Genomic DNA, 17,994 nt, shown 5'->3' on the forward strand with positions numbered 1-17,994 from the left:
CTATCACTTCTTCCACCTGTCAAATAAATTGTTTCCTGTTTGTTTAGTTGACTATGGTTCTAATAAATATACTATTGTTTGATGTAAAAAGACAAAACAAAACAAAAAATATGGAAAGTTGTGACCCCATTTTCTAACTACAAATTGAAATCGGATTACCATAGTGACCACCTCTGCTTATTGGAATCAAAAAGGGGGTGGGTTATGCACAATCCTCCGTATCATTTGCTATTACCAGAGATAATTAAAGCCACCCTAAACTCAAGTCTTAACTATACTGATAGGGTGTTTGGGGAGGGGGATCCCTTACCAACCCACTATAATCTGCACAAAAGCATCCTAAGAACATATGCAAAATCACCCCTTCAATGAAATGATCCAAGAATATAGGTACTCAAACATTGATTTTATCAAAGAAAAATACAAGACAGAAAGAAAAGATCATAACAAGGATTAGAAGAGTCTAAGAACATTACTCACTGTCTACAGAACCAAGACGAATGCAGAAGAGTTCTTCCTTCAGTTCCCCATCTGAGAAATCAGTTGCATGCCAGACCCAAGTTTTATCACTACCTGTGTGCTCCTGAAGTGACATTGGGGAATGAACTGCAAGGAAAAAAAAAAAAAAAAAACATAATCCAGATAATAAGGATCAACACAAATTCTCGGCACAGAAAGCCTCTTAAAACTTGGACGTAAGATAAGTTATTACAATCTCAGGGGGGAAATTACACAAAAAAAAACAAACAAACAAATTTACATACTTAAATGGTTTGCACATATTTTCAATGTCTTGGATTGCCTCATGACCATCCGAACCTTTGTAGTATCCTTGTGCTTAAGAAACTTTATTGTTCCTACACCACGCTCCTTCCATTGATTCCCATCCTTGTCAAACCTGTACAGCTTCGCCTTCCTGCAGGGTCAAACATATAAAAAAGAATGGGAATATTAATAAACAATGAAACTGCATTAGGATCATTTTAAGAGCCCATGGCATCCATTAGAAGTAACGTCCGCAATATCCCACCATATCAAATGCATTCAAAGATAAATTACCAGCGACCTATTAAAAACACAGGAGATATTCCTTAACATTACCGAAAAGGATCCCACAAAAAAGCTCAATAATAACATCAAACATGTAAGAATACAAATCATCAACTATTTAATAAAAAAAGAATGCTCATCCCATACATCCCCATAAAGTACAGAAATGATCAAAAGCCTGTTCAAAACATCATAGAAAGTCAACGAAAACAGTTGACAGAAGACCAAAACAGACATATGCCTGAATCATACCACCTCACAACATAAAAAGACAAATCACCCTAATGCCAATAACCAAAAGACAGATTATCAAATAGGCCCAATTCAGTATTCAATGGCTAATCCAAAAACCAAAAAATACGAAACCCCGTATGCTTAACAATAACAAATGACCATCACACCCCCCACTAGACCAGAATAACAGAGAAACCATCATAGATTCTTCAAAGACATTGAAAAAAGGATGGCCTATAGTTCAACAAAATACAAAAAGACTCATCAAAATACAAAACCCCCAATGATAACAAATAAACCATCAAATGCATCCCCAAAAAAATCTTCATCGATAGCCTATCAACATAGGAAAACAATTATTACAGACCATAATGAGATCAAAAAATGCTGATCAAAATATCAATGGGACATCAAAACAACAAGAAACTCACAAAATACACAGAAAAGCAAAACCCTAATTACCCGATAAAACAAACCATAGCCCGCTAAATGCATCTACCATAGAGTTTCTTCAGCACCCCATTGAAATGACAAATCCGATCATCATCAACAGGCGAACAAAACATCGAGAACCCGATAAAAACAGATCTTACTAAAAAGGAGAAAAATTAGAAGTAAATAACTGCCCAAATGCATCTTCCTTATAGTCAAGGTCCCATTTATGTGCACAGGAAAAGGGCCACCGAAGAGGCCATGAAAACAACTTTCAACTGAGAAAACAAAATCATGAAATAGCCATGGATTAAGAAATTTACATGTCAAGAAGGACATCCTCCTCTTCTTCGCCCGTGGTGACAGTAACCTCCTCAAGCTTAACAATGGGTGCAACCTGAGCTCCGTGTCCTCTTCCTTTCCGGCATCATCCTCGTTCTCTCTCAAATCGTCATCTACTGCCCGTGTAAGAACAGGATCCTCCTGAGTTCCAGCCATCCCAATACCAGATAGTGCACAGAGGGAGGGCTCGAATGAAATCGATGGATCCAAAATATGCCAGAAACTCGCCCAATATCAGACACGAATGCGAAACCCCGAGGATTTTGGACAAAGGATTTAACTGTGCAAAAATGCTTCGAAGGCAAAGGGCAATGACGTCGACGGAGAGAAAACACTCTATATAAGGGTTTTTGAGGTCGATGGAGAGAAAACACTCTATATAAGGGTTTTGAAGAGGGAAGGCTGGTAGTTGTTAAAGATTGAGAGTAAAAGTAGCATCGTTAAAGATAATATAATAAATTATTACAGGGATGGTTGGGGGGTTTCAAAGGGAGAGAAGGCCATGGAATAACCCCTAAATCATCTCCAACATGAGAGGCCTACTTCATTCATGTTGTCATGTTGGGACCAGAGGTTGTTGTGCGTTTTTTGTTTTCGCAATTTTGAACTCTTTCCTCGGTGATATATTATTGTGTTTATTGTAATAATAATGGGATGGGGTTGAGGGGTTTGTAAATGAGATAAATATGGAAAAGTAATTAGAAATATTGGTTTTAAATTATTATAATAAGTATTGTTGTGGTTGATCCATGATAAGTTGTAGGGTAGTTGGTTTGTATGGGGTTTAGTTGTTACGAGGTCTTAAGTTCAAATGTCATGGGGAGGGGTTGAGAATGGAAGTCATTTTGGGGGCATCAAAACTATTCTAAGGGGCATCTTCCACTGAGCTTTACACAATCCTCGATGTTGAGGATGAAAATAATATGAATATGCCAAGCTCACTCTACAGCCTAGTATGGTTACAGCCATGTTTGTCCATCATTCCAAGGGGCATCTTCCACTGAGCTTTACACAATCCTCAATGTTGAGGATGAAAATAATATGAATATGCCAAGCTCACTCTATAGCCTAGTATGGTTACAGCGATGTTTTTCCATCATCAAAGTTGAAATTTTGCTAGTGTCGGCCAAAATAAATTAAAAAAAAAAATACAAAACATTTAAATAATGTTTTCTCATAAAAAATAATTGCCAATGAAGAAATTGGATCCCTCTCCGCTCATATTATATCTATATTTAAGATGGGTCTATGCTAGTGGATAACACAAAAATCACAAAGTGAAGAAGAGTTTAATTTCAAGTCAAAGCAAAACTTTGGGACTAGCGCAATTCATCTAACTTCTATTGAAATGCGGTATTTATACGTGTAATGTGATATATATATATATATATATATATATATATATATATATATATATATAGTGTAATTGCTATTATGTTGTTAAATGGTTGTTTAATTAATGTTGGTTATTCGATGGCAAGATGGTTTTGTAACTCTTAATGATGTAATTGTTCATCTTCTTGGTTGTAGTGTGCCATGTTGTTGACATACAAATATTGTAATGGAGCCAAAAAAAAATGACAGTAAAGCATAGTTGGAAGTTATAAGTTTATCCTCCTGGAAAAGCAAAATTATGGAGTTAAAGAACCACTTCTAGGAAATCAATTTCCATCACGTCCATAGGGAGCTAAATACAACTGTAGATTCTCTCTAAAAAAGAATTATTTGTCTGGAGACAGGTTACATATATTATGATGAATTAGTTGGCAACCCAATTCAAAGTTCTCATTCGATGCCCATATACTAATATGGATCAGCTTTAAGTCAAATTTTCAATTAGTTATCAACTAGCTTACTATAAATTTCAAGTGAGTCTACATTCAGCTTTCAATTAGCCTCAAATACAATGTCTTTCTTTTTCTCTTGACAGGGGCCTCTTCATGGTTGTATAATACACTTTCGGGAATTTTTGGTTACAGGCTAATGTCATTTCTAGTCACTGTCTTCGTTTTTCTCATAGTAGGGCCCTCTTCGTGGTTGTATAATACACTTTCTACAATTTTTGGTTGCATGCTATTGTCATTTCTAGTCACTCTTATAATTTGCAGAAGAAAAAAATATTGTAAAACCCTAGTTTTACAACAACTTCTTTTTCTCTTCTTCTGGGTCGTGATGCCTTGTCTTCAGGCAACCCATTGTAATGACAGAAGTTACAATATTTTTGTCAATGTTTGTGCTTTTTTTCTTCCTCGTGAATAACAAAAGGGTCCTTTTTTTCTATAGTAATAAGAAGAAGAAGAATAAGAAGAAAGATATTGTAAAGGTTATGTCATGGTTGGCATTCCTAAATATAAGCAGATATAGGATAAGCATGCATGCATATTAGAACTTGGTGCGCATGGATGGAATTCAATGTGCCAAATGATGTAGATGTTTCACAAGCATGGGGTGTGACATTTCAACCCTAGTTATCAATAGTGATGAGAGGCCACCAAGGACAATACCCCTTGGACCCTATGATAATTGTTGCACATTTTGGTGTTAGGAGTGGAAGGGTAAGCTTGGTTCGAGGAGGTTGGTTATGGGATGTTTTTTGGTGCACATGAGGTTGTGCATCAACTACCATGGCTACAATTGAATTAGTGGGTCTTTACAAAAATAAAGTGGGAGAGTTAAGTTTTGTGAACAAAAGTAGCCTATGGGTGATATTTGCATTGATCACTTGTGTTAGGAACCTTTTTAGGCAAGTTAACTAATACTTGGGAGGTGTGAACCATGCAATTGAAATAATTCAATAGTGTCCTCCTTCCTTCAAATGAAGCAACAAAGCCAAGAACGTGACTATCAAATAAATATTAGCCCCCTATTGAGCCCTTGTTGCACATTTACAAATTGCTCAGACATTGATGTCATGGTGTTTCACACTAAGTATATCTAAGATTACATGTGATAGTATATGCTTCATTTTAGTACTAACAACTTCATTAGTTTTGTTCTTATATATTACATACTTTTTTTATTTGTGGTTGTTATGTATGTGATGTTTATAATAATTACAAAACTAACTATGTGAAAGCATCCCTAACATAAATTTTCATTTGGCACTAATAATATTTTCCTTACAACCCCCTTCCTTCATTGGCGGTGGGAAGGAAGCTGATCCTTCCTTCCCCCCACACCCCCCTTCCTTCCTTTGGAAAGAGAGGTAAGAGCAAGAGTTGGAAAGATGCTGGAAAGAATGCCTACCTTTGGTAGTTGTGTTGTCGTATCGAGAGAAAGAAAGTCAGTTACCTGTCATCCTCCCTTCGGTAGATGAATGCCTACCTTTGGTAGTTACCTTCGGTAGGAGAGAAAGAAAGTCGGTTACCTACGCTTCGCTTCGGTTGCCGTATCGAGAGAAAGTAAGTCGGTTACCTACGCTTTGCTTCGATTCGGTACGAGAGAAAGTCGGTATGAGTACTTTGGGTGTTGTTGGTTGTTCTTTTTTTTCGAACAACTATTACTTGTTTGAAGAAAGAAGTCTATCTTACTCTGAAAGAGGTAAGGGGTGGCACCGCAGGAGAACGGAACGCTCTCCGGAGGAGCCATCAAAGGTACGAGTTCAAGAAAAAAGATAAGCGGTAAGCGATCATAGGGCGAGGATAGGGGAAGGCACGCTTGAGGGCCGTCCGGGCGAGGGTGGGGTACGGGTAGGGAGAGGGGGGAAAGGACAGGGGAATAAGAGAAAGGAGAAAAGAAAAAAGAATAAGAGAGAGGAAATAAGAGAAAGGAGAAAGCAGTCGACCCTAACTTCAACAACTAAAAAGAGGCTCTTTGAGCCATGGCTAGCTCTCAGAGAATTTCATTCTCTTCAAGCTCTATACATATTATACTCGTCTAGACATATGATACTCGCATCTCTACGTTTCACTTCTTTACTCTCTTCTCTACCGAGATAAAGATCTAGATCTAGTATAACGTAGCCATTCCAATAGCCAATAGTCTTTAGTCCTATTTAGTACCCTTCTAATAGTCCCCTTGGTATAGTAGGTAGATATTGATTCCTTGTCCATGCATGAAGTTCCATAGCAAGAGATTAGACCCACTTCACCATTGACCTTAGCATATGGAAGGAAGGAGGTGTAGATGCCAGTCATAAGGCCAGGAGGTGCCCTTCTAGATAAGCCCATAGCCGATTATAGAGGAATCCCCTGTTTCATCGCAGATTGATGCTTAATATTGAATTTTCCAGAATGTTCCTTGCTCTCGACACGACACTAGTGAATAAGAAGCGGGGGGGGATTGACAAAGCACCCAACCCCTACTTTAGCCCATTGATCGGTGAGGCATCCAACCCTTCACCTTCTCTCTTTGACCCTGCAGCGCTTAACTACGGTACTCTCTCACTTCGCCTAGCTAGGTTGTTCCTAAACTTGACCTTGCCTAGCCGGGTTGTGAGCCTAACAATTGGTTGGTCGGGGGAATGGTTCAGGGGATAGCTAGTTCGCCCTTACCTCGTTCTACTCTTTATTGGCAAATACAGACCCTGCCGACGAGCTGGGACAAGAGCTCCTAAACATGCATATATAAGGACAGGTTGAGACTAGGGAATGATTGGGCATAAGACTCCATGTGATAGTACTCCTATGGTAGTATATCCATGATAAATATTTCCAACATCTCATGATTGTTTTATTTGGTACTTCGAGGTAGTCGTACAGCATTTGGAGGCAGTTGTTGAACATGTAAGGCAATTGAAATACTATTTATGACCACACATAAGTGGATTGAATCCACCTCATTTCTATAGTTAACAAATTTTCATAGCGGCTCAAGCACGACTATTCACTATCTTAACAAAAGACAGGTTAACACCAATTCTACATAAGATCCACATACTGTGACTGTAATTAGAATTTCATTTATGTGCATCCATAAAATCATCTCATTAACGCCACGTGCAGTGCATTTAAAACTCAAGCAAATTCTCTCATATGCTAAGGAATTTATAACATAGAGGGTAAGAAACCAACATACAGAACAATCCACGCAAGTGAGTCAAACTAGATCAAAAGAGAGAACGACACTTGGAAAACAGAGCACCGCTACCCAACCTAGAAATGACTCTTCAGTTCACCACCGAGTCGAGGTTCTTGCCATGGATCAACCGCCTCCAATTGATCTATGCAATGGGTATTTAATACCTTCTTTCATGATATGGTTTCCATTAGAGGTGTCTCGCTTTTATGGATCTTTTTATCCATTTGCGTAGGCTTATCTCATAAAAGCTCACCTTTCTCTCCCATGAGGATTTTCCTCATAGAAGATTTCCTTTCTCTCCCGCACAACTTTTATGTTTTTCTCAATGGATATTTATCTCCAATCCATCCAACTTATCTAGAATTAAATCGAGAAGCTTTACCATGAAAGAATTATCCTTTCCCATTCACCAATGTGATTTGGCAAGAATCTCATCTCTTGGTGTCTCGCTTTTCCAAGTGATTAATTTATTAATAATGTATTTACTTTTTATATTACACATCATACCTAGCTTTTCTCAGCTTAGGTTTGCAAAGTTTGACACACAAGGGAGGGGTGTTACATTTTGGATCCCTCTCTTTCCTTAAGATCCCTCCAACTGCAGCTAGAGTTCTTAGATGACTGTAAGGAGGAAGCCCCTATTGGAAAGGGACATACAGTTTGAAGGTGTCTATCTTGTTGGTAATTCCTATATCGAAAAGTTGTATTTTCATAGTCCAGGGGTTGGGAATACACAATTCCCATCCACTTGAGCTCAATTTTATCTCGCAAAACTTCATTGGGATCTACCTAAACACATATGAAAACATAGGTGAAAATGCCTTTCAAAAGTCTTTCCCTGTCTACTTTGACGAATCTTCCAATAAAATTGCCCACTTTTTCTAAGAGATCTAGATGGGTAAAGTGAATGGGAAAACTGGGAATCTTACCCATACTAGAGTAGTCATCGGCAACATAGTGAGAGGATTGAAGTTGGGAAACCATGGCTTCACTAGAAGACCAACTCATCCCCAAAACCATGGACCTTCATCAAGGATTGTTTTCTTATCCTCAAGACATTTGAAGATCACCACAAAAAAACATGGGTCTACATCCACCCAAACCGGCGTTCATCCAATCCTATCATAATCGAACAGAAAAACGCTACTTTTTCAATAGAAAATGGGGAATAAAAGTATCACCCAAGGATAATGACCATCGCATCAAGTGCTCAATCATAAGGGAGGAGCAATAATTTGACAATCACACGTCCTTGATTTCTGTTGATTTAACTCTGAACACTCACGTAATATTCTCTTGCTTGGCGAATTAAACACCACTGCATGGAATGGACGAGGATTGAGCCGAACCCTAGATGAAGCCCACTTCATTCTCATCTAAACACAAAACTATATATACGTCAAAGCTATTACAATAGATTCTGACTGTCAACACCTCGAGGTTCTGTTTATATGTGGCTACCTTTTATGGTTACTATTGAATGTGTGATTGGCAATAGTAATGGCAACTTAGGGCTGCCAAATTTCCTTCGATTCCCTCACTACATCCTAACGCAAATAGTTGTTCAATGCCTTGGTTGTCTTTCAAAACTGGTAGGCAGCGTCTTCTTTGATATTTCTCGATGGTTTTAATTCCACTACAATCACAACTTTCATTTACATAAACTTCGTGTTTTCGCACAAGCGACGATTGTTCCAAGGTGAAATGTCACTTGGATGGTTTCAATGTTGTTGACCCATCATAACTAACTAACGGATATGCCCATTACAATTTTATACCACCCCATTATCAATATCAATTATGCATGGGAACCAATTAAAGCAACTTTTCACATTAATTTTATATGAGCATGAGAACATGTGTTATCAAGCAGCCCATAAAGCCTCATTTTGAATGCCATAGTCACTTAGAAGGAATTCCTCTTGTGGTAGCATCCTCCCTACTAAACTTTTCTAGTGCTAACATTAGAACCACCATTACAACAAGATATCTTTCTAGTGTTGACAACACCATTATAGTAAGATACCTCAAGAGAGACAGAAAATTTTAAAAGTATGATAGTAATACATATGCAGAAGATGGTATTGAAACTAGTAATTGTTCACGAATCCATAAGATTGTAAGGAAATTCTCATTATCATAATCATTGTCATCATCATCACCATCATCCTTGTCATTGTTATTGCCATCATTACATTATCATCATAATCACCATTCATGCCATCATCATCATCATTATGGACATTGTTTGCAATTGTTCATAATTGTAGATGTTGTAAGAAATATCATCAACCCAAAAAATGTGATCAGTGCTAGAAAAGGGTTGTTTAAGACACATTGATATACGTAAGAGAAATAACAACTCTATTTTTGACAGATGATTGATGATCATCATCATCACCACCATTATTATCGTCATTGTCATTTTTATCATCCCCATCATCATCATTAATGTAATTTCTATCGACATTGTTGTAATCATGCATCATCATCATTCATGCCATTATTGTTTTTGATGATGACCTAGATGAAAATGATGATCATGACACCAAAGATAATGCTTATGATTATGACAATGACAACATCTAAAATTGGGAAGATTCGCCAACGTCATTAGCATCGTCATCATCATAATCATTGCCATCATCATCATTGTCATTGTAACCACTATCGTCTTTATCATCATAATCACAATTCATGTCATCGCCATCATCTTCATTTTCATCATTGTCAATATTATTGACATTGTCATCAATTGTTCATAATTGTCAATGCCATAAGGAATATCATCAATGCAGAAAATATGATGAGTGTTGGAAAAGGGATGCAAAGGCGAACATAGAAATGGGGGCAGCAATAGAAGTAAAATTGGATGAAAAGTGGATACAACATAAGTAGATGCACAACAACATGAAAAACCTGACACAAAAGTGGATGCAAAAGTAGATGCAGTTGTCAATGCAAACTTGGATGCAAACATGAAGGCAAAAGTGGAAGCAAACATGGGTCCAATGGTAGGTGTAAAACTTGGCACAAATTGTGGTGAAACAAATGTGGATGCAACAACAGAAACAAAAGTATATGCAAAAATGGATGAAACAAAAGTGGATGCAATAGGGGATGCAAACGTGGAAGCAAATGTGGTTGCAATGGTAGGCGCAAGATATGGTGCAACAAAAGTGGATGTAACAATAGACAAAAAATATGCAAAATAAGATGCAAAAATGGATGTAAAAGTGGAAGCAAACATTGATGCAACAGGCAAAACAAAATTGGATGCAAAAAATGGATATAATGTAAGTAGATACAAAACGAGATGCAAAACCCAATGCATAAACCTGACATAAAAGTGGATGCAAAAATAGATGCAATATTTGATGCAAAAGAGGATGTGAACATGGATGCAAAATTGGAAGCAAACGTGGATACAACAGTGAGTGCAAAACATGGTGCAAATTGTGGCATAACAAAAGTGGATGTAATGATAGATGCAAAAAAATAATCAAAGTATAATGCAAATGAAGATGTAAAAAGGGATGAAAAAAGTGAAATTTGAAATGGGTGCAACAGTGGATGCAAAATTGTGTGCAAAAGTGGATGCAATAGAAGTCGATGCAAAAGTAGATGCAAAACGAGACACAAAACCTGATGCAAATCCCGGTCCAAAATTGGATACAAAAAGGGATGCAAAAATAGATGTAGTAGTTGATGAAAACCTAGACGCAAATGAGGATGCAAACGTGGATGCAAAATTATAATCAAAAGTTGGTGCAAAAGGAGGTGCCAAACTAGGCGCTAATTGTGGCACAAAAATATTAGATGCAATAGTGGGTACAATAATAGATGCAAAAGAGGATGTAAATATGGATTCCAAACAAGAGGGCAAAGTGGATGCAACAAAAGTAGATGCAACATTTTATGCAAAACTAGACACAAAACACGATGTAAAACTTGGCGCAAAAGGGATGCACAAATGGATGAAAAAATGGATGCAAAAAATGATTTAAAAAAGCATGCAAAAAAGGATGCGAAAGTCGATGCAAAAGTTGATGCAAGTGTAGGTGCAAAAAGTGGATGCAAATGAGGATGCAAAAGTATGTCAAACAAAATTAGGTGCCAAACTTGATGCAAAACCTGGAACAAAACCTGGTGTAAAGGATGACACAAAACTTGGCATAAAATTTGGTGCAAAACGTGGTGCAAAACCTATTGCAATACCTGGTGCTAAACTTGGTGTAAGATTTGGTGCAAAACTTGATGCAAATTTTGTGTCAAGTTTTGCACCATATTTGATAAATGGATGCAAATAGCACCAAAAATGGGCTCTAGATGCAAAAAAAGAATTAAAAAGGGATGCTAATCGCTAGTTTTGTTGTAGTGTTGCAATGATTAGCAGTGGGAAGTGAGACGTAGATATGTAGGAAGACTGAAGACCTATGTACTGTGACGGTTATATATGTGTCGATATACCGACAGTGTTGGAAATTAAAAAATAAAAATTTCACCTCCCAAACATGCCACTTTAGTAGCCTATGTCCTTAGAGTTGATTAAGGTTTCTTTTAATGATTACAAAGGTATCTTTTATAACTTTTAGAAAGAAGATTTACCTTTTATAACTTTTAGAAAGATAGATAAATCTTCTTTTTAAAATAAGACACTAGTTGCAGTCATACACATACTTCAAAAAGAAAGAATAAAACTAAATATATCACAAGGAAACACACATACTGTGAACAACCAATATTCTGGAATTAGTTTGATAGAATTTATTGATCTTCCCATAAAAAATGCACATTACATAGATATATTTCATAAATATTTGAGCCTTCAAAATTTGAACCCCCTCATGTGGTTCTAGAGTTTTTTTTAAACATTTCTTTGAAAACAATTATGAAATAACTATTTTAACTTTAAAGTAAAAGATTTCAAAATTTAGAAAATAGACTCTCTCATGGTTAAGAGTTAATATGACTAGTGGAACTTTGACTTTGAGAAGGAGATATTGGTTCCATAATTCGAACTTGAATAGATGTAACTAACGTTTCACATTTATTCCAGATGACTAGCTCTAGAAGAGTGCACATGATCATCTTTTGAAACAAAACCTTCAGATTTGTCAAGTTGGTGTAGTTGGGCTTGGTAACAAACAATGTCTTCACTTGCCATAAAAGTGGAAAATCTCTTTGTAAGTGATTCACTATAGTTCTTCCTCTCAATATTGCAGTGTTCTCATGGGTATTATCTATCTTGCTCTTGGATGTTGCTAACTCTTTTTCATACAAATCCCATGAAAGAAAATTTCCCTATTGATCAAAACAATTACATAAGCCAATTTTAGTTCTCTGGTCAAATTTAGAATCAAACAAGGAAACTAGCCTCTGGACCTCCTTTAACATCTTCTCTGCATGAATTCGAAAGATAATTTCTCAATTATCTTATTCATTTTCATAATCAATGTAGCTCTATCAACTATATCCAACACTCTTAATTCTATTGCAGACTTTTCATTGAGAAATTTCAGTCATTTTCTTAGATTTTGGTATTTCTTTTTGGAGATTCTTCCCTCTACACGTAAAAATGGCCATTTTAGATCCTATGATCATGGCTTTCTGTAATGAATTTATGTGGAAACATTCCCATATAGCACGAATTTCCTAAATAATATTGTCCCAAATAGCTTGTCTAGCTTCTACTAGGGGCATGTTACCCTTCAACTTAGCCTTTAATTATTTAATTTCATCTTGTTTTTCTTTGTATTTATTTGTCCACTGATTATTGTTTTCATTGGCCATATTTATCTGTCTTTCCTTTGCTTTCAATTGTCCTTTAATCAAATACAGATCTTCTTGAGTTTTCTTCAATACAAGTTTTGAAATTTTAAGCTCAGTCATCACTCTTGCCAGTTTCTCTATAGGGTCATTTGATTCAAATGAAACAATAACGGTGAAAACATGGATCTCAATGGATCTGGCTTGACTTCATGAATTTAAGGTGCACAAGTGTTTTCCACTCTTCTGTTAGAGACTACCTGTTAGGGGTCATACCTCCATTTCTCTCCTTTCTCAAAGCCCAACTCCTTCATCATCCTTTCAACCAGTGGTAGAGATTTCCTATTATTTATAATGAAAGGGCCAATAGTCCTCGACAATTTGAAAAGAAAACCCTTGCATGTTGGAAAAAAATGGACTTCGTCGATATTCAAGCTTTTCCTTATGAATTCCAATGAAAATATCATCATAAGCACAAAAGTTCGCAACCAATATGGTTTCACTTCTACTCCATACAATATTATTTCCATGTATCTTCAAAGAAATACTAGCCTCTAACTCTGGTATCTTTGCTCAGCTGTAATAAAATAGTTGCTTTTGGTAAAATACTTGGAGGTGGTTGGTTGCTCATGATTTTATATATAGTAGCCATTAAAGATGGCAAATCATTTGAAAAACCTTCATTATTCTCCTCCTTTCTGACAATACTATTCCATTGGACTACAAACCTTCTCTGATTGTTAGAACCACATATACATGACAAGCTCAATTCACTAAATTCATCAGCATATGTATACAAAAAGAGATAGATAAGGAGAGAAGGGTATCTAAAAAAACCAGAAATATGGAAATTTTGGAATTGAAAGATGACAAATTTGACTAAATATGAGGGGATGCCAAACACAATATCTGGCTGCAACATTAAATTCAAGGACCCTAAGGTTTGTTCACTGATAATTCCTATATCATTTTTTCCCAATATAAACATAATTACAACAAGAATAGGTTGTTCAACTTCATAAAATAGGTCCATAGGATATCCTATTGTTATTATTATATTAATTTATGTTTAAGTTATTATTATATTAATTTATTTTATTTTAAATGATAATTATTAATAATATATAACATTTAATATGAAATAAAAATTAATTTTTCATAAAAATTTAGGGTTCTAGCCGACTGTTGTTCTTCCATTTGAATGTTTCCTCCTTAGTATTTATTCTTCCTGTTTGCTCTTCTTTTATCATCATTCTTCTACCCTGATGATGGATCCCACTTGGGATTCGAAACGTTGGTTCGAAAATAATTCTACTGTGGATTCTCCGATCATATCCTATTGTTGTTGGAGGGGTTTGAGAATTGGGAAGCATAATGAGTTCAAACAAATTTTCTTGGATTTATTTAGGAAGTCTTCTATAAGTAAAAAATGGAGAATCATCAGTGAAAGTTTTGAGATTTTCAACCACCAGAAAATTGAAAGAATGACAGATTAATTCTAGAGTAATTTCAAATATATTATCTCCTCACGAAGAGATAATAAAATTTCTTTGAGGAACAAGAGAGGCTATTAATCAATTGACAAATTTGAGAAAATGGTAGGTTTGTAGGATAATTGCGTAACAAAGGCCAAATTGGATAGCTCGAAAAGGTTCATCAAAATCACATGCACAGTGAATAAGATCCAATCAGATTTCCATAAGGTCGAGAGGGTTGTTATAGGCCATTTTGTCACATCTGGTCAATAGGCCTACAAGATAGATCAATCAACATTCGTGAACATGTTGTCATTATCCCTACACAAAGCCATAAGCATGATCTTTCCAAAATGTCTGAGTTTCTAGGATTAATTGCCCAAAATCAATGTTCTTAGCCCCAACAAACCCTACCCCTTTATCCACCTAAGTTCAACGTTGGTTTTGCCTTTATGCACCAGCGCTGGGCAGCACTAGTTGCTCCTTATTGGGGGTGCATTGATTCTGGAAATTCAGGAAAATTAAAAAGATTTCAGAAGCTTCCTCTTCTAGAAGCTTTCGGGGTTGTTTTTACCATGGATAAGAAACTCAAGTCCTATCTTATCCTACCTTGGAGACTTCACCTCATATCCATTTAGTTCATCCTACCTTCATAAGTGGATCTCAAGTTTATTATGGTAAATCCTAAGCTTTGATCCCTCTCCTATAAATTTACTATCATCCATAACATCAGTGTTGGATTTTGGAGATTGATCATGCCCTTATGCTGCTACCTTGAATCTAAAGGAGTCATCATTTTCATGCATTAGGGTTGACCTTGAAGTGTTCATTGAGACAAGGAATGACAAGTAAACTTGGGGGACTTCTACAAGATAAACTTTTATTTGTGTTTGTAAAATCTCTCATACTAAAACCCTAGGAAAACCCTTCTTTGAGCTTCAGTTTATTTTTGTGTCGTAATTTGGTCGGATCTACTTCAACTCACTCCCTATTTTGGAGACAGAGCACTTCAGTGCAAATTCTCCTTCTCTGAACCTACACTGTAGAGCACTAGTGAGGGTTCTGCACGTGCGATGATCCGTGTAAGATGAAAAAATTTCCTCTTTTCCCTTGCTCTCTGATTTGATTTGTTCCAGCTAGTTTTCCTTTTGTCTACGAGTGTGTCTTTGTCTCTAAAAATCCTTCACTTTGTTTTCTTTTTATTTTAATAGCCTTTGATAAGAATTTGTTTGGATTTTTCTTTGTTCTTGTCAATTTGGTCATTTGAAAATTTTGGCTTGATCATTGATTACTTAAAATAATTGATATTACAATCATCATTTGGTATGATATCTCTCATTAGCGATTTAGTGAGCATCTTAGTTTTCATTTCATTTGGAAATTAAATTCAAGAACCCTAAGGTTTGTTCACTGATAACTCTTATATCATTTTTTCCCAATATAAACATAATTACAACAAGAATAGGTTGTTCAACTTCATAAAATAGGTCCATAGGATATTCTATTGTTGTTGTAGGGGTTTGAGAATTGGGAAGCATAATGAGTTCAAACAAATTTTCTTGCATTTCTTTGGGAAGTCTTATATAAATAAAAAACAGAGAATCATTCGTGAAAGTTTTGAGATTTTCAACCACCAGAAAATTGAAAGCTTGACATATTAATTCTAGAGTGATTTCAAAGATATTATCTCCTAACGAAGACATAATAAAATTTCGTTGAGGAACAAGAGAGGCTATCAACCACCGGACAAATTTGAGAAAATGGTAAGTTTGTAGGATAATTGCGTAACAAAGGCCAAATTGGATAGCTTGAAAAGGGTCATCAAAATCACATGCACAGTGAAGAAGATCCTGTCAGACTTCCATAAGGTCGAGAGGGTTGTTATAGGCCATTTTGTCACATTTGGTCAATAGGCCTGCAAGATAGATCAATCAACATTCATGAACATGTTGTCATTATCCCTACACAAAGGCATAATCACGACCTTTCCAAAATGTATGAGTTTCTATGATTAGTTGCTCAAAATCAATGTTTTTAGCCCCAACACACCCTGCCCCTTTATCCAGCTACGTTAGTGTTGGTTTCACCTTTACGCACCAGCGCTGGGCAGCACTAGTTGCTCCTTATTGGGGGTGCACTTATTCTAGAAATCCAAGAAAATTTAAAAGATTTTGGAAGCTTCCTCTTCCAGATGCTTCCAGTGGTTGTTTTTACCATGGATAAGAAACTCAAGTCCTATCTTATCCTACCTGGGATACTTCACCTCATATCCATTTAGTTCATCCTACCTTCATAAGTGGATCTCAAGTTTATTATGGTAAATCCTAAACTTCCATCCCTCTCCTATAAATTTACTATCATCCATAGCATCAGGGTTGGATTTTGGAGATTGATCATGCCCTTATGTTGCTACCTTGAATCTGAAGGAGTCATCATTTTCATGCATTAGGGTTGACATTGAGGTGTGCTTTGAGACAAGGAAGGGAAAATAAACTTGATGAGACTTCTACTAGATAAAAAATTATTTGTGGTTGTAAACTCTCTCCTAGGAAAACCCTAGGAACTCCCTTCTTTGAGCTTGAGTCTATTTTTTGTGTCGTAATTTGATCAGATATACTTCAATGCACCCCCTATTTTGGAGATAGAGAACTTCAGTGCACCTTCTCCTCTGCACCTGCACTGTAGAGCACTGGTGAGTGTTCTGCACCTACGATGATCCCTGTAAGATGAAAAAAATTTCCTATTTTGCCTTTCTCTCTGATCTGATTTGTTCCAGCTAGTTTTCCTTCTATCTCTGAGTTTGTCTTTGTCTCTAAAAATCCTTCACTTTGTTTTATTTTTATTTTAATAACCTTTGATAAGAATTTGTTTGGATTTTTCTTTTTTCTTGTCATTTTGGTCATTGGAAAATTTTTCCTTGATCATTGATTACTTAAAATAACTGATATTACAATCATCATTTGGTATGGTTTCTCTTATTAGCGATTTAGTGAGCATCTTAGTTTTCATTTCATTTGGAAATTAAGAGGATTGAAAAGAAAAATCTCATCATTTTGCATTTTGCATTACATTTAGGGTTTTGTGTGTGAAACTAGTTATTGGAACAATTGCATTAGGGGAATTGTTTTAACAATTTTTATTTGCTGCGTTACTATTTTTTTTCTTCCCTCTCATACATATATTTTCATTGAAAAGAAAAATTTCATTTTATCATGCTAGATTGCACCTTTAGGATATTCAATTGAAATTTGCAATGAGCCTTGAAAATCGAAACATAATTCAAGATAAACTTTAAACTTTATTCAATCAATCTTAAGGAGAATTTGAAATAATATCACAAATATCTAGAGGTCTAGGCTAGAGATTTGTTTCAGTGTCTATAAACATAGGAGCTGTTGTTTTTTTCCAGCGTTGCATTTTGGGGGTGATATGTCGTTCCACGTGCGTAAATGTATTAGATCGTTCTCCATGTACCTTCAGGTATATCAAATGGCACTCTATGCATGAAAAGTATATGAGAACACTCTCATTATACGATTATGCATTAGAAAAAACAAACACAAATTGTGCTTCCACGTACCTTCGGGTATATTTTGGAAGACCACACTAGATCACTATCCTCACCTTAGGTAACCGAGTCAGCCGCCTTGTATACTGTGATACACTGAACACA

General features: G+C 36.1%; 1 long non-coding RNA gene across 1 annotated transcript; it reads right to left on the bottom strand.

Annotated features, from left to right (window-relative positions):
- Window positions 1–495: 495 nt before the first annotated feature.
- Window positions 496–2,388, bottom strand: LOC149151764 (uncharacterized). The gene is made up of 3 exons (XR_016263029.1): window positions 2,040–2,388; window positions 765–916; window positions 496–606 (listed from the first exon to the last, which is right to left on the bottom strand). It is a non-coding gene; the product is annotated as an uncharacterized LOC149151764 (long non-coding RNA).
- Window positions 2,389–17,994: the final 15,606 nt, after the last annotated feature.

This window comes from Pinus tabuliformis, chromosome 9 (assembly GCF_031772625.1).
Source record: "Pinus tabuliformis cultivar Carrire ecotype Pingquan chromosome 9, CPIR1, whole genome shotgun sequence".
Classification (NCBI taxonomy): domain Eukaryota; kingdom Viridiplantae; phylum Streptophyta; class Pinopsida; order Pinales; family Pinaceae; genus Pinus; species Pinus tabuliformis.